The following is a 25623-nucleotide window of genomic DNA, read 5'->3' on the forward strand; positions in this document are numbered from 1 at the left end:
CTTCCTCGCCTGGCGGCTCCGATCCACAGCCCAAGGCGTTCCCGCAGTTGGTTTTGGTTAGTACAGTTTCTAGCTACAGTTCATAGTGGAGATTTGCCTGAGACCGTTAATCTAGAATTGGAGTGGCCTATAGCCTTCGCATAAAGACGTTTACTACAGTGATTGTAGACATTGTATTCGATAACGCATGCCGTGACAAACCACTGCCTAGTTGTGTCTGTCCACAAGCACACCCAACGGGTTGCTGTACAGCTTTAGTTAGGTATCGCAGTGCAGTAAATTTTATATTAGCGTGTTACTAATTTGCTTGATGATGTAATGAACATCAACAAAAGGAAAACGGCGATAATGGAATGTAGTCGAATTAAGTCGGGTAATGCCGAGGAATTAGATTAGGAAATTAGACAATGAAAGTAGTAAAGCAGTTTTGCTATTTGGGGAGCAAAATAACTGATGATGGTCGAAGTAGGGAGGATATAAAATGTAGACTGGCAATGACAAGGAAAGCTTTTCTGAAGAAGAGAAATTAGTTATCATGGAGTATAGATTTACGTGTCAGGAAGTCTTTTCTGAGAGTATTTGTATGGATTGTAGCCATCTGTGGAAGTGCAACATGGACGATATATAGTTTGGACACGAAGAGAATCGAAGCTTTCGAAATGTGGTGCTACAGGAGAATGCTGAAGATTAGATGGGTAGATCACATAACGAATGAGGAGGTATTGAATATAACTGGGGAGAAATGGAGTTTGTGGCACAACTTGATAAGAAGAAGGAACCGGTTGGTAGGACATGTTCTGAGGCATCAGGGGATCACAAATTTAGCATTGGAGGGCAGCGTGGAAGGTATAAATCAAGAGATGAATACACTTAGCAGATTCAGGAGGATGTAGGTTGCCGTAAGTACTGGGAGATGAAGAAGCTTGCACAGGATAGAGTAGCATGGAGAGCTGCATCAAACCAGTCTCAGGACAGAAGACCACAACAACAACAACAACAATTTGCTTGAAGTCTTGCAGTTCCCCCTTCCACTTGAAAGCACCTAAACCTATTACGACGCATGCAAGCCCTTATATCGAGACACCCCCGTCACATCATGCGGCTACAAGAATTCGGAACTCACTGTACTGCATCTTTTTCCTTGTCACTTTGCTATTTCTTGCTTCACTTTACATCGACTTTTCGTGCTTATGGAAATTTTTGTTATAAATTGGTGCTCTTCGCTTTTGCTTTGTTAATGCTGTGCTGCCTTAGTTCATAAGTCAGCCTAACAATTTCTTGTTTGTTCGTACCGAAACTTGTTTTCATGTCAAAACCCACCGTTCTAAACCCACCTCCCTTGCCTACCTTACAATTAGCGGCGCTACAAACGGCTGCGGCACCATCGATCGATCTAGATCAGTTCTTTAGTTACAGATACAGTTAATAAACCATATCACGGTACTGATGAAGAGGTTCATCCAAACGCAGATGGCAGCAACTGAGATACGCAATCAGACTCCGTCAGCCATTGCAGCACCATACGCATCACAATCTTCGCTGCTGCTTACATTTCGACAATGTGAAGAAGAAAAGGAAGATTGGTCGAAAAACTTTCCACAATTTGCACACCCGGCCATGTAACCTAATTAAAGATACTGTGAAGCAGTTTTTATTTGTGTCCACCGCTGGTGACGCCATTTACCGCATTTCTGCGAAATTATTTCCCACTGTGAGGCCAACAGTAGTTAACTATGAAGAGCTTATTGAAGCAGTGAACAAATATTACGAGATTTAAATTCTTTATTCTCATGAAATAACCAGGCAAAACGCAGAGGCAATGCGTGACACATTTGCAAGGGCTCACAAGAATGTGCAAATTTAAGTGTGAATCTGGAAAATACTATAGTGACTTGATGATTCGTGACGTTAACAAAATTTAAAATATTCTGAATTCCTGTTGCAACAGGTTTTGCAGGTTTTGACTTTCAGGATCCTTGTGACAGTGTGGTTGATAGTTTTGCAACATTCCTGCTTCAAAGTTATTAACTACACTGTCACAAGGATCTTGAAAGTCAAGTCACCTTTGTGAAGTAGCCCCAAGGAATAACATTGGGGGCTAACATAAGCAGCTCACTTCGAAAGCAAACAAACAGCGCCCAGTCGGATATACCACAGTCCGCCAGGTAAACAACCTGCCGGAAATATACCGCCATTAAATCTTGCTGCCTCAGTTTCTAATTTCACGTATGTGGCCGACCCCCTTCGCGTTACGCGACTTGTTTCGCTTGTCGTAAGACAGAGCACATTCAAGCTGTTTGTTCGCAGATTACAGAGACTTCCGATCAGAAGAAACGCCCACATCTCGAACTTTCAAGTGAATGTTATCTATTCAGAGCCAAGCTGTGATACCAGCGTAGGACATAATAGTGAGACTGTGCGATATAAAGAATCAGTAGGTTCTGCATAAGAACGCCTCTTCAACAAACCTATTGTGGACCTTGTTGTTCCTGGCCAAAGTGGTCAGTTTCAATCAGGCATGTGTTCTTGCAGTGCCATTGCTAAATCGCAAAACTGATGATCTGCTTGGCAAAACCAAGTTACAGAAATCAACATCTGCGCTGACAGCGTATAATGGACGGGGAATTCTGATATTAGGATCTTGTAGCATACTTGTCTTCTATCAAACTTCGGACAAGACTGTCTCTTTCCAGGTTATTCGTTCACGGGAAAGCGCTGATATTTTGGCCTTGATTTGTTCCACGTGTTTGTATTGGGTACTCAAGACACTATGCTAGCAGCTGCTTCGTTTGACTCTAGAGACGATGTTATTCAATTTTATCTCGAGTTTAAAGATTCGTTTGCAGAGGGCTTAGCTAAAGCTACCAGTTTAATCACACATGTTACAGTGAAAGACGATGCACAGCCCCGGTTTCGCAGAGTTTGTGCCGTACCATATGCGCTCCGTGAACATTTTGCGAAGGAACTTGCATAGTGGCGTCAAAAACGCGTCCCTGATATCATCACAGTACGTTTTTGGGCATCCCCGAAGAAAGTTTTAGGGACATTGAAAATCCGCCAGACTTTAAGGCCATAGTGAATTCTCAGACAGTAGTTGGTTGATTCCCACTGCCACAAGCTGACGAGCTTAGGGATCCTTAGCAACGAGTCGCTATTTCTCAAACATCGATTTGCGTGATTCCTGCCCACAGATTGCTTTAGATTAACAGTGACAGGCAGCGTTTGTGATTATACAGACATGTGACCATACTAATTTATTCTCTTGCCTATCGGTAGCGGATCTGTAAAAGTGATATTTCATCGCTGTCTGGAACAATTAACTGCATTTGGGCCTTTATGTACGAATTACTTGGATGACATTGTGATATCAGGCCGCACAGTGAACAGCACATCGTTAAATTGCGTACCCTGTTCAGAGTGTTGTCAGAGTCAGGTCTAAAATGTAACAGAGACAAGTGTGCCCTTTCAGTTTTCTCTGAAAAAGAGCACATAGGTCATGTGTGCAATTCCCAAGGCGTTCGTCCGATGCAGTCGCACTTACAGGCAATTCGTGACGTAAGACCTCCAAGAAATCTCTCTGAACAGCAATAAAGGCCAGCGAAGCTGACCTGCCAAATCCGTTCATTCTCAATGCACCTCAAATCACGGCCCCCTTACATCTACCTCGACGCAATAATGTAGCGTTGTGTGGTCCCACGATTTTGACATTGCATTTCAGATACTGAAAGACTGTTTGCTCAACGATCATTAGCTGGTCTATTTAGATCCTGGCAAACCAGGTGTCTTGGCCATGGCCACGTAATAGTATGCAGATCAATGATAATACGCGTAACGATTTCCAGTTTCTCCTATGAAAAGGAGCCGAATGACATTACCATCTTTAAGACTAGGTTCCGCAAATCCCGACCCACGAACCAGCAATTGACCGTCCATATCGTAATTTATACATTTAGCTAAAGGTAATTTAGTTTCGTGTTAGAAACGCCAGCGTTCGACCTATCTTTTGATTGCGTAGTACGAAGTGGGTGAGTTACGTATATGCCGATCGAAACCTCGGTTTTGTCATTGAGTGTATCATAATTATGTTTCCTAACACCCAAGTTTTGAACTAAGGACGTTCGTTAGTAGTAGCATAACTAAGTCACAACTGTCTTATCAGATAATGTCGATGAAAACGAGCACTGACATCACGTAATCACTAAGAAGAACTCTTGTCGAAGAAAATAATAATTCATTCGATTCAGAGGGGGCTAAAGTTAATAAATTTGTTGCTGTTGTGATGTTGTTGTTGTTGTCGTGGTCTTCAGTCCAGAGACTGGTTTGGTGCAGTTCTCCATGATAGTCTAACCTGTGGAAGCTTCTTCATCTCCCAGAACCAACTGTAACCTACATCCTTCTGAAACTGCTTAGTGTATCCATCTCTTGGTCTCCCTCTACGATTTTTACCTTCTACGCTGCATTCAATTACTAAATTGGCGACTCTCTGGTGCCTCAGAACATGTCCAACAAACCGATCCCTTCTTTTAGTCAAGTTGTGCCACAAATTTCTCTTCTCCCCAATTCTATTCAGTACCTCCTCAGTAGTTACGTGATCTACAAATTAATTCTTCAGCATATTTCTGTAGCACCACATTTCGAAAGCCTCTATTCTGTTCTTGTCTAAACTACTTATCGTCCATGTCTCACTTCCATACATGGCTATACTCCACACAAATACTTTCAGAAACGACTTACGGACAATTAAATCTATATTCGATGTTAACTAATTTCCCTTCTTCAGAAACGCTTTCCTTGCCATAGCCAGTCTACATTTTATGTCCTTTCTACTTCGGCTATCATCAGTTATTTTGTTATCCAAATAACAAAACTCATTTACTACTTTAAGGGTCTCATTTCCTAATCTAATTTCGCCATTATCACCCGATTTAATTCGACTATACTCCATTATCTTCGTTTTGCTTTTCTTGATGTTCATCTTATACCTTCCATTCTAGAGACTGTCCATTCCGTAAATTCCTCTTCCAGGTCATTTTATGTCTCTGACAGTATTTCAATGTCATCGGAGAACCCGAAAGTTTTTATTTCTTCTCCTTGGATTTTAATACCTACTCCGAATTTTTCTTTTGTTTCCTTTACTGCTTGCTCAAGATACAGATTGAATAACATCGGCGATATGCTACAACCCTGTCTCACTCCCTTCCCAACCACTGCTTCTCATTCATGCCCCTCTACTCTTACAATTGCCATCTGGTTTCTGTACAAATTGTAAATAGCCTTTCACTCCCTGTATTTTATCCCTCACATTTTCGGAATTTGAGAGAGAGTATTCCAGTCAACATTATCAGAAGCTGTCTCTAAGTCTACAAAAGCTACACCACTGGCATCATGCGGTCGTGCATTATCCTGCTGAAATGTAGGGTTTCGCTGGGATCGAATGAAGGGTAGAGCCACGGGTTGTAGCACATCTGAAATGTAACGTCCACTGTTCAAAGTGCCGTCAATGCGAACAAGAGGTGACCGAGAGGTGTAACCTATGGCACCTCATACCATCATGCCGGGTTATACGCCAGTATGGCGATGACGAATACACGCTTCCAATGTGCATTCACCGCGATGTCGCCAAACTCAGAACCTGGATTCATCCGAAAAAATGACGTTTTGCCATTCGTGCACCCAGGTTCGTCGTTGAGTACACCGTCGCAGGCACTCCCGTCTGTGTTGCGTCAAGGGTATCTTCAGCCATCGTCTCCGAGCTGATAGTTACTGCTGCTGCAAACGTCGTCGAACTTGTCGTGCAAATGGTTGTTGTCTTGCAAACGTCCCCATCTTTTGACTCAGGGATCGATACGTGGCTGCACGATCCGTTACAGCCATGCGAATAAGATGCCTGTCATCTCGACTGCTAGTGATACGAGGCCGTTGGGATCCAGCACGGCGTTCCATATTGCCCTGCTGATCGCTCCGATTCCATATTGTGCTAACAGGCATTGGATCTCGACCAACGCGAGCAGCAATGTCGTGATACGATAAACCGCAATGGCGATAGGCTATAATCCGACCTTTATCGAAGTCGGAAACGTGATGGTACGCATTTCTCCTCCACGGGGCATCACAACAACGTTTCACCAGGCAACGCCGGTCAACTGCTGTTTGTGTATGAGAAATCGGTTGGAAACTTTCCTCATGTCAACACGTTTTAGGTTTCGCCACCGGCGCCAACCCTGTGTGAATGCTCTGAAAAGCTAATCATTTGCATATCACAGCATCTTCTTCCTGTCTGTTAAATTTCGCGTCTGTAGCACGTCATCTTCGTGGTGTAGCAATTTTAATGGTTAGTAGTGTAGAAACGTAGATTTGACTTTCCTGAATCTATCTTCTAAGGTAAGTGGTACGTTCAGTATTAACTCACGTGTTCCTACATTTCTATGGAATCAAACTGATCTTCGCCAATATCGGCTTCTACAAGTTTTTCCATTCGTCTGTAAAGGATTCTTGTCAGTATTTTGCAGTCGTGATTTATTAAACTGATAGTTCGGCAGTTTTCATACCTGTCAACGCCTGCTTCCTTTGGGAATGGAATTATTATATTCTTCTTGAAGTCTGGCGGTATTTCGCCTGTAACATTCATCTTGCCCAGATGGTGACGTTTTGTCATGGCTGGTCCTCCCAAGGCTATCAGTACTTTTAATATGATGTTGTCCACTCCCTGGGCCCCGTTTCGACTTAGTTCTTTCAGTGCTCCGTCAAATTCTTCACGCATTTTTCAAGCAAGTGGTTCTCTTTTCTTCAAATGTCTCTTTAATTTTTCTGCAGGCAGCATCTTTCTTTTCAGTAGTGATATATGCCTCTACATCTTTACATTTGTCCTCTAGCCATGCCTGCTTACCAATTTTGCACCTCCTGTCGATCTCATTTTTGAGACCTTTTTGCCTGCTTCATTTACCGAATTTTCATACTTTCTCCTTTCATCAATTACATTCAATATATCTTCTGTTACCCAAGGATTTCTACTAGCCATCGTCTTTTTACGTACTTGATCCTCTGCTGCTTTAACTATTTCATCCCTCAAAACTACCCATTCTTCTCCTATTGTATTTCTTTCCCCTGTTCTTGTCAATCGTTCCCCCAATACTCTCTCAGAAACTCTCTATAACGTCTGGTTCTTTCTGTTTATCCAGATCCCATCTCCTTAAATTTCAACCTTTTAGCAGTTTGCTTAGTTTTAATCTACAGTTTATAGCCAATAGATTGTGGTCAGAGTCCAAATTTGTCCTGGAAATGTCTTACAATTTCAAACCTGGTTCCTAAATGTCTGCCTTACCATTAAATAAACTATCTGAAACTTTCCAATGTCTCCGGGTCTGTTTCAAGTATACAACCTTGTCTCATCATTCTTTAACCAAGTTTTAGCAATGATTAAGTTATGGTCTGTGCAAAATTCTACCAGGCGGCTTCCTTGTTCATTCCTTATCCCCATTACATGTTCTCTTACTACTTTTCCTTCTCTTCCTTTTCCTGCTGTCGAATTCCACTCTCACAAGACTTTTAAATTTTTATCTCCCTTCACTGTCTGAATAATTTTTTTTATATCACCTTACATTTTTTTAATCTCTTCATTATCTGCGGAGCAAGTTGGCATATAAAGTTGTACTACTGTGGTAGGCGTGGGCTTCGTGTCTATCTTGGCTAAAGTAATGCATTCACAATGCTGTTCTTAGTATCTTACCAGCGCTCGTATCTTTTATCGATTATTAAACCTACTCTTGCATTACCCCTATTTGATTCTGTGTTTAACATCAGTGCTTAATATTCAGAAGAATGGATCCGCCTCAAGTAAATCCATGAGACCTTTCCACACAATTTGTCATACAGTAAACAGTATTCAACGATTCAGGTCACCAATTCTGCTTATAAACTTAATGATCGTTCCGCAAAACGGGAAAGATAACGTTTATAGAAGAAAATGTAACAAAAACAACTAATCTGAGAGACGATGTAAGGGTAAATTATTCATTTCTAATTAATGTGAAACAATTTGCCCAATAAGACGTATAAGGATTATCAACTTTCCTTATAGGGTTTTCCTTATGATTTTTACATCGGCATGAGATGGGACTTAGAGTATAAGTGAAATTGTTTGTGAAGTATACATTTACAAAGAAGTCTACCGGTTAACGGAAATAAAATGCTTCCGTTTGTGGCCTATGGAAATGAGATTTCGACGGACGACGTATTTCCGTCACCTTGCTGATTTACCCTTATTTCGATCTATATATACAGCCATTATGTGAAAGTCACCTTACAATTTGTGAGACAGGGTGCTGTGTGTACTAATGTCATTTCGCTCGGTTCCTGCACCAGTTGCAAGTACACTAAAATTGATATAGGCATGCGGATTTAAATATAGATATATCTAAACAGGCAGTAAAAAGGTTCAGCAGACGGCAACGCGTATACAAGAAAAGCGTCTGGCGCAGTTGTCAGATTGTTTACTGCTTCTACAGTGGCAAGATATCAAGATTTAAGTGAGTTTGAACGTGGTGTTACACTCGGCCCACGAACGATGGGACACAGCATCACCGAGGTAGCGGTGAAGAGGGGATTTTCCCTTACGACCATTTCGCATGTTTACCGTGAATCTCAAGAATCCGGTAAAACATCAAATCTCCGATATCGCTGCGGCCGGAAAAAGATCCTGCAAGAACAGGACGAACAAGGACTGAAGAGAATCGTTCAACCTGACAAAAGTGTAACCTTTCAGCAAGGTTCTGCAAATTACAATTCTGGGCCATCAACAAGACAGATCATGAATCCATGGGACCTGCATGACAACAGGGGACTGTTCAGGCTGGTGGGGCTATGTGATGGTGTGGGGTGTGTGCAGTTGGAGTGGTATGGGAAGCATGATACGGCTAGATACAACTCTGCCATGTGACGTGTACTTAAGCTTCCTTTCTGATCAATTGGATCCATTCATGTCCACTGTGCATTCCGACGGACTTGGGCAATTCCAGATGGACACTGCGATAGCCCACACGTGCAGAATGTTTACAGAGGGGTTGCAGGAACACTCTTCTGAATTTAAACACTTGTGCTGGCCCCAAACTCTCCAGACATGAATATTATAGAGCATATCTGGGATGCCCTGTAACGTGCTGTTCAGAAGAGATCTTCATACCCTTGTATTCTTACGGATTTATGGACAGCCCTGCAGGTTTCACGGTGTAAGCTCCATCCAGCACAACTGCAGATATTAGTACAGTCTATGCCATGCGGTGCTGCGGCACTTCTGCGTGTTCGTGGGGCCGTACACGCTGTCAGGCAGATGTACCCGTTTCCGTGGCTCTTCAGTGTGGTTGGTCAGAGGAACAATTGCTTTGTTGGCTATAAAGTGAAGCTACTTGTACCTTCATGGCCTTTTTATGAGGTATTCGTAGGAGGCTTTCATACATTCATAGACATATATTAAATCGGTTTCTTTTACTTATTTATGAAGCAGATTTATAAACTTTATGTTGTATTTGTGGACTGAAACAAGCTATCGATAAAACGGAAAATAACATCATGGAGGGAGAAAGTATTTAGGGCATTTCCACAAAGGAACAAATTTGACAACGTCACACTGAAATTATAAATAAATGCAGTTAAAGACAAAACATCACTAACGAAGCTCACCAGAGGACAACGATAAGTTTGCAGATTTTCAACTACTTTATTGCGTACATACGTTGACGATATTGCTAGATTCGGCAAGTGTGAGGTTAAACAAAACTTGAAAATATTGCGTGACCTCCACACACTCACTACATACATGTTTCGATATTTGAAACAACCAAACAATTACAAAAAAATATCAAATGATATTAAGTCTCTAACAATTTTTAAATGGCAGGTGTGAGTGCTGAAATATAAACATTTCAGTTACTGCTGTTAAAGAATGCTTTTTAAACAGAAATTTTCAATTCGATCAAAAACAGTAATAAACAAACATCGATGATGTTCACTGTCAGGTGGTGATATTAACCACGAATACGAAAATGACCCCAGTAACTAACTGAATACGTTTCGAGAGAATTGTGGCAAAGAATGCAGAATGATGTGTATCAACACAAGAGATAAGAGGGCACGGAAAACAAAATTTTATGAAGTTAGTGGCTACCACACAATAACTTTCTAAAGTGAATCCTGGCAATTAACTAATCAACAGCTGAGCAACACGGTCGGCTTGAAAGAGATATTTAATTAAAATGAAAACGTGTACCTTCAGAGAATAAACATCACTAGTTTAATGGAAAACAGTTTAATCATGCAATGTAGGCTTTCACGGCCGGTGTTGACATCAGTTGAAACTTCCGGGCTGAGAAGCTGTGGACGGCGTACAAACCGTTAGGTGGAAATTTTATACATCGACCACGGCCTCTCAGCCCGAAAGTTTCAATTAAGGGAAGACAGTTTGCTCAAATATTTGTATCATTTAAAATATCATATTTCTCTTTTTAGGAAGATGAATTGTAGTGAAGTCCTCACTAAACGACGAACAGCCTCTTGTCATAATTACGTATTTTACAGTTATATCGGTATAAACTCGCTTTATAAAACAGAAATGTTACAAGTTGTACTGCTAGTACTACAGATCTGTAATAGATAAACTCCTTTGTATTCCTGTTTCCAAAATCCGGTAACATTTTTGGATAAAACACAGTAATTTTAATGTATACCCGTTTTGACTCGACGTACTCTATTTGAGCGTAGGAGATCGGTTACTGTTTCTAGATGCGTTGGGTTTACGTGCGCCTTGCAAGAATGACTCGGTGCTAGCGAAACTCTGGTCAGTGCTCTGTACGTACCGGTGCGCGGCGGCTCCCCGTGAGGCATATTTGTGCGGTGAAGTCCGCAGACAGGCGTCCCTGTGATATTCCAACTAGCGTACGTGACACCAGTTCCGCCGCTAGCGGGCACAAAGCGTTATTTCATATTCTTTACGTTAGGGCTTCTGTAGCGTGAACTGAGACTGATACAGAGAATGAAAACATGTCTAAATAAAGAGAAGATCAATACGATCCTGCAGGTATGTATAGATGATAAGTAATTAATATATCTGAGAGGTTACAGTGTCAAGAGGTTTTATGATTAATAACTTTTGTAATGTTTTAAAACAGATCAAATCATCATATTGTAATTGTCAGTGATGAAAATCGATTGAACTTCTTAGACGTATCACATCATAATCAGTTAAACTGTGAGGCATTTTCTAACTGAACTTTAATTAAAATTCTGGATATATTTTAATCCAAGACATACACACAATAGCAAGGCAGTATGTATTTGCGGACGTAATTACACCCCACATCCAACATTTACTTCATAATATTTATGCTTCATATTGAGTTTTAAATTTTTAGTTTTTTAATTTGCATAATTTCGCCCATAGCGAAGAATACAACAAAAGCCTTTATAATTCTGAGCACTTCAATGGAAGTGATGTCGTATTCATATAAATTATAATCATTAGTAGCATAGACATTTTAAAGTGAATTTTGGGACTTCAACAAAAATTCGCATTTACATACCTATCAAATTTGCGCCAACTACTACATGTAGAACTGAGTGTAAGGGATCGGATTTGTTTAGAATTTTAATTTGCAGATAATGGAATATTCAGATTTTTTAAATCACATATGTGTAAAAAAGTATGAATCGTGTTGGTAAAAGATATGACATGGTATTAATAGAAACCAGAACTGAACCTCACAAATCACTTCAAGTGGAAACTCACACTGGCTGATAACAAAAGTTAAATCTTCAAAACATATATGTATACAAAATCTTATAACTGATATAAAACCGTGTTGCATGTCGCGACTTCTCACGTGAGAGTACTAAAATGAACGATAGTTTGACTTTAAATGGAAACTGAAAATAATCACTGGGAAGAAAACTGTTGAAATTAATTGGAGCAGATGGCCATTGTTGCCGGGGCCAGTGTTGTTAGTGGCCAAATTGACCTCTAGAAATATGCTGTAAAATTTAGAAAAAATTAATCTTTTAATAGTTTTGCGGGGCTGGTTTCTTTTTATTTATTAATTAATGATACGCTGCTGTGCATCCTATCAGTCTAAAGACTAACAGATAAGAGAGAATGTCGGACCAGGAACGCTCTTCACTTACTTTCTAAAACAAAAAAAATCACTGTAATCGATAGCAATAAGCCACAGGCTGGTTGTCGCTATATAGTTGAAATATTGTTTATGAAATAATAATTAGTAATCAATTTTCATGCAACATCTAGATTCGAAGTTATATACGATAATTAAATACATTAATGCACCCTGTTGTGCTTTCAGTCGTTTTTGCAACGTTAAATTTACATGAAATTACGTTGGTCTATTCATGTAATATTTCATTTCGCCTCCACGAAGGCTTCATTTACAAATTGGCTTCAACGCTTCGACACGTAATTGGAGAAATTTAGTATAGTTAAAAATTGTATATTTAGTCTGTACAGTTGTTTATACATAAGTTTGAGCATTGAAAATTGTTTGTACACTTAAACTGTTGTTTCAACACGTTCACATAAATGTCAATAAAAAACGGTATTAAAATATGCACATACATACTAGGTCTACAACTTTTCTTCCGTCGTTTTTTCTCGAAGTTCGGGGCTTTATTGTGAAAAACATACTAAAACATTATGATTCGAGGTGGCGCAGTGGTTAGACACTGGACTCGCATTCGGGAGGACGACGGTTCAATCTCGCGTCCGGCCATCCTGATTTAAGTTTTCCGTGATTTCCCTAAATCGCTCCAGGCAAATGCCGGGATGGTTCCTTTCAAAGGGCACGGCCGACTTCCTTCCCTGTCCTTCCCTAATCCGATGAGACCGATGACCTCACTGTCTGGTCTCCTTCTCCAACACAACCAACCAACCATTATGATTCATAGTATTGCCCATCGCTGGCCACTACATTCTCCCGTCGGATGGCACACGAATCCCGTGGGGGAAGAACTGGGCGTCTTTTGTGGGCATCCGTGAATCAATTGAATTTTGCACTTGTCCCTATGATCGGATGTGCCGGTCAGCCAGATTGTAAGTCACTGATCGAAAGAGGTGCAAGTCAGAGAGACCAACGTATGGAGGATACGGCGGGAGGGGTAAGACTTCGCATTTCAACGTTTCCATATATATTTTGATGGGTTTTGCGACTGGAGGTCGAGCTCTGACCCGCTACAAAATTACCTTTACGTGTCTATCGCTGTATTGTGGCCATTTGTATTTCAGTGCTTGGCTCGAACGCATCAACTGCTTTCGATAATGATGTCCTGTGACTGACTTCGTGTGTTTCAGTAGCTACGAAAACGTTCTGTCTTCCACCGCCATGCCGGTCTTCCACATCAAAATCACCGTTCTTAAGGAGTTGAAAACATTCTCTGCACGTTTCTCCGCTAATAGTTCCCTCACCATTGGTCTTTCCCAGCATTTTAAGAGCCATAGCCGCAGATTTCTTCATGTTAAAGCAGAAAACTAAAACTTCCCAGTATTGGCAAGAAATGGGTACGTAATTTGACGTACTTAATCGAGGATAACATTATGATGCAATCAAAAAACGACCAATATTTTTATGGCATTATGTTTTATCGCATTATGTTTGGCATACAAATGGTAATGAGATGGGGAGCTATTAATATCAATGGGGGCTACTCTGGGAAGAAGGTAGAGCTGGCAGAGGCTGCAAGTAAGATGGGGCTGGACGTTTTAGCTGTTAGTGACATGCGGGTAAGGGGTGAGAAAGAAGAGGAAGTGGGAAAATATAAGGTCTACCTGTCAGGAGTCAAAGCAGGAATAGCACAATGGGGTGTAGGGCTTTACATCAGGAAAGAAATGGAACCCAGCGTAGTTGCAATAAGGTATGTAAACGAACGACTGATGTGGATAGATTTGACAGTGTCTGTCAAGAAAATTAGGATTGGGTCAGTATATCCGCATTGTGAAGGGACAGATCAAGATAAGATGGATAGTTTTTATGAGGCACACAGTGATGTAGTTGTTAGAGTAAAGGACAAGGACAGTGTTCTGCTCATGGGTGATTTTAACGCCAGGATTGCAAATCGTACAGAAGGGTATGAAAAGGTTATTGGTAAATTTGGAGAGGGTATGGAGGCCAACAGGAACGGGAAACAACTGTTGGATTTCTGTGCCAGTATGGGCTTAGTAATCACAAACTCCTTTTTTAAACATAAGAACATTCACCGGTATACTTGGGAAGGCACGGGAACCAGATCTGTCATCGACTATATAATAATAGGTCAGGAATTCAGGAAGGCTGTGAGGGACACACGTGTATTCAGGGGATTCTTTGATGACACTGATTATTATTTAATCTGCAGTGAAATTGGGATTGTGAGGCCGAAAGTGCAGGAGGTCAGGTCCATATGTAGGAGGATAAGAGTGGAGAAACTTCAGGATAAGGAAATCAGGCACGAGTACATTACAGCGATCTCAGAAAGATACCAGTTAGTTGACTGTAGTCAATTACAGTCATTGGAAATGGAATGGACAAGGTACAGGAACACGGTACTAGAAGTGGCTAAAGAATGTCTCGGAACAGTAGTGTGTAAAAGTAGGATGAAGCAAACAGCTTGGTGGAATGACACAGTCAAGGCAGCCTGTAAAAGGAAAAAGAAGGCGTATCAAAATTGGCTACATACTAGAACTCGGGTAGACAGAGAAAGTTATGTTGAAGAAAGAAACAAAGCCAAACAGATAATTGCAGCATCCAAGACGAAATCTTGGGAAGACGTTGGAAACAGGTTGGAGACTATGGGTCAAGCTGCTGGAAAACCATTCTGGAGTGTAATTAGCAGTCTTCGAAAGGGAGGTAAGAAGGAAATGACAAGTATTTTGGACAGGTCAGGAAAACTGCTGGTGAATCCTGTGGATGCCTTGGACAGATGGAGGGAATATTTTGAAGAGTTGCTCAATGTAGGTGAAAATACGATCAGTAATGTTTCAGATTTCGAGGTAGAATGGTATAGGAATGATGATGGAAATAGGATCACACTTGAGGAAGTGGAGAAAATGGTCAATAGATTGCAGTGCAATAAAGGAGCTGGGGTGGATGAAATTAAGTCGGAACTCACCAAATACAGTGGAATGTCAGGTCTTAAATGGCTACACAGGTTAATTGAAATGGCCTGGGTGTCGGGACAGGTTCCATCGGACTGGACAAAAGCAGTAATCACACCAATCATTAAACATGGAAACAGAAAAGATTGCCACAACTACAGAGGTATCTCTTTAATCAGCGTTGTGGGTAAAATCTTCTCAGGTATTGTTGAAAGGTAAGTGCGAGTATTAGTTGAGGACCAATTGGATGAAAATCACTGTGGGTTTAGGCCTCTTAGAGGTTGTCAGGACCAGATCTTTAGCTTACGGCAAATAACGGAGAAGTGTTATGAGTGGAACAGGGAATTGTATCTATGCTTTATAGATCTAGAAAAAGACATATGCCCGGGTTCCTAGGAGGAAGTTACTATCTGTTCTACGAGATTATGGAATAGGAGGCAAACTTTTGCAAGCTATTAATGGTCTTTACATGGATAGTCAGGCAGCAGTTAGAGTTGATGGTTAATTGAGTTCATGGTTCAGAGTAGTTTCAGGGGTAAGACAAGGGTGCAGCCTGTCTCCACTGTTGTTCATATTATTTATGGATCATATGTTGAAAGCAATAGACTGGCTGGGTGAGATTAAGATATTTGAACACAAAATAAGCAGTCTTGCATATGCGGATGACTTAGTTGTGATGGCAGATTCGATTGAAAGTTTGCAAAGTAGTATTTCAGAGCTACGTAGATCAGAAATGTTAGGACTATGGTATGAAGATTAGCATCTCCAAAACGAAAGTAATGTCAGTGGGAAAGAAATTTAAACGGATTGTGTGCCAAATAGGAGGAACAAAGTTAGGACAGGTGGACGATTTCAAGTACTTAGGATGCATATTCTCACAGGATGGCAACATAGTGAAAGAACTAGAAGCGAGGTGTAGCAAAGCTAATGCAGTGAGCGCTCAGCTACGATCTACTCTCTTCTGCAAGAAGGAAGTCAGTACCAAGGCTAAGTTATCTGTGCACCATTCAATCTTTCGACCAACTTTGCTGTATGGGAGCCAAAGCTGGGTGGATTCAGGTTACCTTATCAACAAGGTTGAGGTTACGGATATGAAAGTAGCTAGGATGATTGCAGGTTCTAGTAGATGGAAACAATGGCTGGAGGGTGTCCACAATGAGGAAATCAAAGAAAAACTGGGAATGAACTCTATAGATGTAGCAGTCAGGGCGAACAGGCTTAGATGGTGGGGTCATGTTACACGCATGGGAGAATCAAGGTTACCCAAGAGACTCATGGGTTCAGCAGTAGAGGGTAGGAGGAGTCGGGGCAGACCGAGGAGAAGGTCCCAGGATTCGGTAAAAATGATTTTGAAGTAACAGGTTTAACATCAGAGGAGGCACCAACGTTAGCACTTAATAGGGGATCATGGAGGAATTTCATAAGGGGTCTATGCTCCATACTGAACGCTGAAAGGCATAATCAGTCTTAAATGATGATGATGATGATATGTTTACAGATGCCTAAGCTTATTGTATTACACCTATGACCAACCACCTGAACCCCACATGCCACTACTGCCGTCTAATGCAAAACGGCGGAAGAAAAGTTGTAGACCTAATTGGTAAATAAAACATTAGATTAGTTATAAAAATCGGAATGCAGTAAAATTGAGTGCGCAGGATACATTGTGGAACGATAAAGGTTTTACGTGACCTGTTATGTTTCATAGATATTTGCTGCCTGTTTGTAGTTCCTTTTTTTGTTGGTTCCTGTAGATTTAGATGGTTTTGCTGTTATACAATGTTACGTAGACTCGTTGTCCTCATGTGTTGTAGGCGTGGAGCAGGAGAATTCGGGCGATACGAATTTATTCAATGCTATGTTGACTCGTAGTTCTACTGGGAGATGGAGTTACATAGGTTTGTTGCTATCATGATGTTCGACGGTTATAGGCGCGGAGCAGTACAATTTCGACGATATGAATTTATACAATTCTAAGTACACTCGTTGTTCTGCTAGTAGAAGGAATTATGAACGTTTGTGGTTGTGTAATTGCCCCAGCCGTGAACATTGCCTTAGGACAAAGGATGTGCTCCACCCCTTTCTGATGGAATGTTTACATATGCATCTAGCCAGCACGTGACTGGCTCAGCTGTCAGCTTGTTCAGAAATGGTTCAAATGGCTCTGAGCACTAAGCGACTTAAATCCTGAGGTCATCAGTCGCCTAGAACTTAGAACTAATTAAACCTAACTAACCTAAGGATATTACACACTTCCATGCACGAGGCAGGATTCGGACCAGCGACCGTAGCGGTCGCCAGGCTCCAGACTGTAGCGCCTAGAACCGCTCGGCCACTCCGGACGGCTTTTCAGCTTGTTATGGCGTCTCATGGCAGCCTTGTCGAGAAAGGAGCCGCTGCAATGTCGCCAACTCGTTCACCGGCATCCGAGATTGTGTATGGGAAAGATAAAATACTCGTAGCAGTACCAGTTTTCTGATGGTTGCTGTAAGACGCTAAGCAACACATGTTGTAATTGCTGAGAGCGTTTTTCTGTGTACAGTGCACACGAGGTAGTTCATGGATCCAATGGTTAAAAACGCTCTGAGCACTATGGGACTTAAATTTAGAGGTCATCAGTCCCCTAGAATGAGATTTTCACTCTGCAGTGGAGTGTGCGCTGATATGAAACTTCCTGGCAGATTAAAACTGTGTGCCCGACTGAGACTCGAACTCGGGACCTTTGCCTTTCGCGGGCAAGTGCCCTACCATCTGAGCTACCGAAGCACGACTCACGCCCGGTCTCACAGCTTTACTTCTGCCAGTACCTCGTCTCCTACCTTCCAAACTTTACAGAAGCTCTCCTACGAACCTTGCAGGAAGTTTCATATCAGCGCACACTCCGCTGCAGAGTGAAAATCTCATTCTGGAAACATCCCCCAGGCTGTGGCTTAGCCGTGTTTCTGCAGTATCCTTTCTTTCAGGAGTGCTAGTTCTGCAAGGTTCACAGGAGAGCTTCTGTAAAGTTTGGAACGTAGGAGACGAGATACTGGCAGAAGTAAAGCTGTGAGACCGGGCGTGAGTCGTGCTTCGCTAGCTCAGATGGTAGAGCACTTGCCCGCGAAATGCGAAGGTGCCGAGTTCGAGTCTCGGTCGGGCACACAATCTGCCAGGAAGTTTCAGTCACCTAGAACATAGAACTACTTAAACCCAACTAACCTAAGGACACCAGACACATTCTTGCCCGATGCAGGATTCGAACCTTGCGACCGTAGGTTATGAATCATTTTGTAGAAGTTTGTGTAGACTTGAGTTGTTCATTTTCCTGAAGTTGTTAGACTTGGGTGTGTGGATAGTTACAACATGTAGCAAGAACGAAAGTTTGTTTTTGGGTTGGTTTAAGGGTGTGGGTGGTGAGGGGGGTGGGGGTGAGGTAGGAAAGGGCCAAACTGCTTCATCATTGGTCCCTTTGTTTTTGCACCGCTGTAGGAGTTCGTTTTTCACAGTTCATACATTGCACTAGCCTAATATTTACACTGCACACACGAAAGTCCTGTTATTTGTTCATTTAGTCACTCGCGCACGGTAAAACTCATACTCAACACTGTACGCTAATAATTAATGTCTGTAGCTCTCCACCGGGTTGTCGGCGACTGAAATGACCGGCGAACGTTTATGGAATCACTACTTTACATACGTACGAGTATTTCATGAATTGTTTTTCAGCATCCCCTGGATAACAGGATATTGTGTTTACTGTTTCATCGTTCGTCTCTTCGCGTCACAGCTTGTCGAAAGTAAGTACTGTACTATTTATTCTAGCCTCACTTGTTTCACTTCGGTAGCAGGTCGTGACATTCAAGTGTCTTCAACATTCTGCTCTGCATTCCGAAGTTGCGTTTTTCTTACTGTTTAGTCTCGGCAACTTCACTTACACATTTGTTTGCCGAGAATCTAGTCTAGTCCTAGCAGTATTCCGTGTCGTGAAATTTTGATGTTTACAGTTTCACAAATCTAGCAACTTACAATGTTTCCTTATGTGTATGATCCTACGGACAGATATCTCTTCTTGCCCCACTATTTGACACATTTTACTAGTTCGAGGTTAAAATGTTAGTACCCAGATTTGTGAAGCAGCACCTAGGAAATTTATGTGACAAAGCGTAAGCAAAACGCGAATGACACAAACGGTTGTGGCAAAGAATCATATCCTCATTGGTATATCATCCTAAGGCATGGATCGGAACTATTTAGATACCATGACATATATACACAGATGAGAAAAGTGCAATAAATACACAAAGAAGTTTACAGTGACATTTTGTTTCTACAATAAATCATAAAAATGGGAAACAAGTAATACATTATCTATCCTAAACAGAACATTTTCGTGTTAGTTTTCCAAAGCTAACCTGGAAACTCTGTGTGTACTATGCACTGTGATGTAAACATAGTCTTATTAGGAATCTGCGTCTTACAGAAGCCTATGGTTTTGTTTCGTGCATAGCACCTCGTTCTCGTACATTGAAAGATTTGTCACCGTTTTACATGTCCTGCGTTTCTCTCGTTAGTCTGAGGTTTGTTTAAAATTCTTTTATCTGACAAGAATAAAAGCCTTACATCTATGCTAATGTTCTTCACGTGAACAAATTCCTTCATTATGATACTTCAGACTGTAGATTTTCAGCTTTCTACTAATGAAACACACTTCGTGAATATGGTATAGCCATGCAATCTTTTGCACGTTACGAATAATAGTATCTTGTCAATTTATGACAACACGAAATAGTGTAAGATGACAAAACAATAAAGTAGACACATAAATTAATGGCAAGGTAATTGTAGGAGAATAGGTTACTCACAGATTTTAAAAAATTCGGAAACATATGTGTTTACTGGATAAATCTTTCCATATCGCGGTTGTTCATGTTTAGACGTGCCAGCAAATATGATGCTTCATGAGGCATTTTGAAAATTTTGAATGGGCTGTTATACGGTGTTTGCCATTTCACGCTCAACTGCCTCCCTTTTCGACCACGGAGTGGAATCTGCCTCCCTTTTCGACAACGGTATGGAATAAGTTTGACGTGAAAATGTTTCGCGTGCAACACCATTCATCTTATAAACGTATCGTTTTACGGCTCCACGCTTACAAGGAAACACAACTACAAAAGATAAGAACAAAACAAACAGCTGAACTTTCTGCTGTTCGCTAGGATATTCTGATTCCCGTGCCTTAGCGAAGATCTTATAGAACTACGGTAAATCATCATTTATTTGTTTGGATACGGGCTTGCCATGTTCATAGTCAACAACATGATTGTCATCCCACAACACCATTCTGCCTATAAGCTTCAGTATAAGATTCCGGCAAAATTTGTGTTTACGTGCCTTAGTGCTCAAGAAATCAAAACAAAACGCTTTACCTCCAACATTTATTTGGCTGGTTTTACTAAGGATGTCAACCTTTACAATCTTCCTTCGTAGAAATTCCATACCTAACAAGCAGGACACAAACAAGCCCTTATCGATGAAAAATGTACATTATACAGTTCCTGTTTCAAATAATACTTCAATCTATGCCTGCTTTCCTAACCTTTGTGTCCGTGCTCCAATGGCTGCAGAGACAACATAATTCTACACAGGCGAAGCCGGAAGTTATCTGGTCTCCCACGTCTTATTAAAAAAATTTCAAGGAAGTACATTTAATTTCGCCCCCCTCTCCCGTATCTATTATGACGGTGGTAGGAATCCCAACTACTACAGCATTTACTACTGTCTGAATTTGCTCTTGATAAAATTCTATAGTCGACATTGGATTGTTATATAACTTAATCCCTTACGTCAGTTCCGTTATAAAGACTCGTCATAACATTATTCATTTTGCCCTCATTCTACTCCGCAGCCGATATCCTGGATCAGGTTGCTGATCGGTGACCTCAACTAACTGTATGTGGCTTGATGCTGCTGGTCCCGGCGGTGGCTTCCGAAAATTAGGCTGCCACTGACTCCCGTTTTGGTTTTGGTTTTGCCCGCAATATACCCGATTTTGCGGATGTCAGTTAGTCTGATCTCAAAGTGATATCTGTGGTTATTGTTTTTATTTCGAAGTATAAATCCGGAACTGTTCCGGTTACTGCGAGCATGATGTCACTCCAGTGAATGACAGTAGGTGTGGCAACGTTGCCATTTCCAGCGTGATTCGTAGCCATTGTTGTTGTGGTTAGCATTATGTTGCGTACTGTCACTGTGGGTGCCGTTCATACTCTTCGCGTCGTCTTGAATTAAATCAGGCGAACCCATCTCCTATAAAAAGTTTCCGAAAGTGTCTACGGAGGCATGTATTAGCTCTTCCCGAATACTGACTGGTAGTTTGCGTTTTAAAATTCCTGTTACATCTTCGTCTGATATGGTATTGTTCCGAAGACTCCCTAGCTGGGCGCTGTAAGTCTCCGGGTTGAACACTCCACGTGTTAGCCATTCTACTGCCTCTTTAATTAGGCATCCGTATTGTCTTGTCACAATATTTGTGTAAGAATGTTTGTTCGGACTGTTGCCCCGGCCAATAAAGCAGATTCGCCGTGCATGTACGAGGAGGCGAAGCAAATTTTCTGTCGTTCTTTTCATGTCTCTGGCAATATGCACTTAAAACTGCGTATAGACATAACCGGATGTGGGAACTTCTTTTTCTGATTAATCACCTGAAACTGCCTGTGATTAAAAGGCTTTCTTCCAAAAGCACGGCTGTTAATGTTGGTGCTGCGCCAGCAGAATCGTAACTGCATCCTGCATATGTTCCATAAAATCCTGTTTCATTTTGTAAAGTAGGTTGTAAATTGGTATATTCCCGTGCGTTTGCGGCATGTGCATGGGCGCCTGCATTGTGTCACGCGGCGTGTTAAGAACAGTTTCCCAACTGTTGTTTGAGGTCGGTTACTTGAGCGCTAACATGGTTCTGCCACTGCGGTAAATCTGCTGCTAAAATTTTCCGCATTTCACAAAGTTCTGGGCAAATATTTTCGACTGCAATTAACAACTTCCGTCCTTACAGCTTGCACCACAGCTCGTATCTCTTGTTCGGTCCTTTTCGGTATTTCAGAATTTTTTTATTTTTTTTTAGAAACCTATTCCTGAAATGCTTTATCGTATTTTCCTTCCAGATCAGTCACCTTCTGACCTTGACCGAGAGACTATTTACGTCACTATGGTGGTTCGAGACTTTAGTCCCTGTTCGGATTGCTTTTGTTTTATTTTTGTGACATCATCTGATAATTCATTTACGTTATCGACTATCCCGCGATACGTCCTAGTCAAATTTGAAATTTCTGTTTTGATTTCTTCCAATGTCATAGCGATCGGTGTGTTTACATCTCCCACTATGGCATCGAACTGTGCATCCAATCTTGAGCACTAATGTTTCTAAATTGCCGTATTTTGTTGTTTTAAATTTTTCCGACTGTGGTCTAAGTTCATTTTCGATTGTGTCCGATTGATCTTTCGCAATAACTAGGCTATGTTGTCGAAAATTTTAAGATTGTTTGTTGATAGTATCTAAAATTTGTTCTTTGACAATTGCGTGAAACTCGCAGTTATTCGCGCAATCAAGTCGTTCAATAGAGAATTAGTCAAACAAGGAATTTCCATTTTTCGCTCCAGATTCTGATTTTTCTGTATCAGAATATGTCTTCAGTTTAGTCGGCTCGACTACACTGTCGCCGTCGACTGGATTCAGGTTTGGATTTCTCTGATTGGCACCCTTGCTTTCAAACTTTGCGATTTTTGTCATAATCACGCCATAATCCACAGAAGATAAAAGTTATTTCCAGGAATCGAAATGAGTACACACGTATAAAAACAAAAAACAAATAAATAAACACTGCACAAAAATAATTTACAACTACGAGAGGCAATATGGACGCCTAATTAAAGTGGCAGTAGAATGGCTGACTGTTCATTTTGCCGACACAATGAGCAAGAACAACCATTTTGGTAACTTCTCATGTAACAATACTTTATGAGGAGATCTTGAACACGAAGGGTAATGGAAATAATTCTCTATAAATCTTGTACTTAATAAGGCATACATGAAATATGCGAATTATGAAAGATGTTACTGAAATGCAAAGGCGGGCTAGCAATGCTGGCGTCCCTTACCCTTGTTACAGCACGGCGTTTGAGGACTGGAATGATTTTCTGGTTTCTTAGATATGCGCTGGCTAAAATTCATTTTCCATCCATACACAGTTTCTCCAGATTTATAGATTAGTTCATCCTCCCACAAACTGGTAACATGAGAAAGAGAATAAACACATGTAATTCCTGTATAATAACTTTTTCGTGCCCCACGTTGGGCGGCAAAATACCGCGACTTCTCACGCAAAATTACTCAAATGAACGATGGTTTTACTTTGGATAGAAAGAGAAGTTAATCAGTAGGAAGAAAACTATTAAAATTAACTGGAGCAGAAGTTGTTGAAGGTGGATGCATATTTGTTAGTGGCCAAATTGGCTTCGAGAAAAATGCCATATAATGTAGAAAAGATTAGGTCTTTAAAAGTACTATCAGTTTTGCAGGGCCGGTATCTGTTATTTACGGGCGTAACGGAATCGTACCTTGGAGACTGCGACCAGATCGTTTAACGATCCGCACTTGTATTCAAGTTTGGAAAATGTTTCTTGATGTGCGTCAATCTGAGGGACGATGTAGCAAGGTACACATGAATAAATGGCAGAAAATTAAATAACATTTGGCCTTTGCGTCTCCACACCACGATTCCTTAAGTTCGTATTTGCCGTTCAGTGTAACAGTAATGCGTTAAAACATTTCATGTATCATATAGCTGTGCAATGCCAAAAGAACCTGGGCTAATTTGCTAACGTACGAGCTAGTACGGCGCTTCAAAGTGCTCTATACGTGTTTCATATTGTGGGCATTAAACCTTCAAATCATATTTCCATACAAAAGAGACTTTGTAATTTGTTCGTGATAAGTTGTGTTGTAACTTTACTGTGTGTGGCGTGATATTACGTATAGCTATACGTATATGGGTCAACAAATCACACAGTTTAATGAGCTGTACATTGGTACACAATTACCCTACACCACATGACGCACAGAACAGAACATGAAAACATACATATTAATAAACAATAAAGCTAGCTACCGTCTTTTGGAACTATAATGAAAATCTTATTAAGACCGGATAAGTTTCGCTTTATTTTAAAACATCTTCGTTGGTCACTTTAAATACTGTTCTTTTCTATTACAATTTTGTTTCCTAAGATCATGAATAATTCGCATGCCTTAACTTACTGCCTTAAGCAGAAGTACTTCCTATTTTTACTCACGTGTTTGTTATTGTTTGCTGTGGTGTCACCGCCAGAACCACACTTGCTAGGTGGTAGCCTTTAAATCGGCCGCGGTCCGGTAGTATACGTCGGACCCGCGTGTCGCCACTATTAGTGATTGCAGACCGAGCGCCGCCACACGGCAGGTCTAGAGAGACTTCCTAGCACTCGCCCCAGTTGTACAGCTGACTTTGCTAGCGATGGTTCACTGACAAATTACGATCTCATTTGCCGAGACGATAGTTAGCATAGCCTTCAGCTATGTCATTTGTTACGACCTAGCAAGGCGCCATTACCAGTTACTATTGATGCTGTGAAACATGTACCGTCAAGAGCGATGTTCACCATTTATGGATTAAAGTTAAGTATTCCACAGCTACGTCCTATTTGCTAGTCTCATTTCTTTGACCTGTTCGAGACCTCACGCCAGCCTGTGTGAGCTAAAACGCGTGCCTTTCGGCTTCCTCTCATAGTGGGTTGGCTCTATTGCCAATCCACAACATTTGCCATCATACAATTTTTGAAATCTTTTTGTGTAGCTCGCCTGTTACTGGTTACTTACAATGGAAATGTATATTTCTGAAAGGAAGAGAAATTGTGTAATGTCCCTCTTTATGAAGAATGCTGAAAGAATACGGCAGGAAACATTAAGTGGTACTCACTATGTCCAACAAGAATGGTAATTTAACAAACGTGCCAAAGTTGTTATCGGGAGTTCACATTCATAACTGAGTCTTCTTTTGGGTGGAACTTGATCCAGTAACAGCACCTAGGGCTGGAAGAAATTTGCACAGCCACGTTTTGACAAGGAAAGTGAGACGCAGTGGTGTAGTTAACGTCCTCATGAATAGAATTTGCTGTAGTTTCGTAAACTGAATTCCATGCCTCACCACAGTGACTCATGGAATGAGATGTGTGACGCTGTTCGTGGTGATTCACCCAGAGGTATGAGACATTAAGCTCAGTATGCGTGTATGTTTGTCTTAATAAATGAGGCATTTCCATTTCGTATTTATTCGCCAATACGAGACCCTCAACACTCAGTAAATATGGCGTTTCCTAACCTTGTCGTTTTTTTCCTATACAGACGAATTTGATTAATATCCGCAATTGCGAATACATTTCCTGCATTCTTTTTTCTTTATCTTTTAAACATTTTTTATTGGCTG

This window comes from Schistocerca piceifrons, chromosome 5 (assembly GCF_021461385.2).
Source record: "Schistocerca piceifrons isolate TAMUIC-IGC-003096 chromosome 5, iqSchPice1.1, whole genome shotgun sequence".
Taxonomy (NCBI): Eukaryota; Metazoa; Arthropoda; class Insecta; order Orthoptera; family Acrididae; genus Schistocerca; species Schistocerca piceifrons.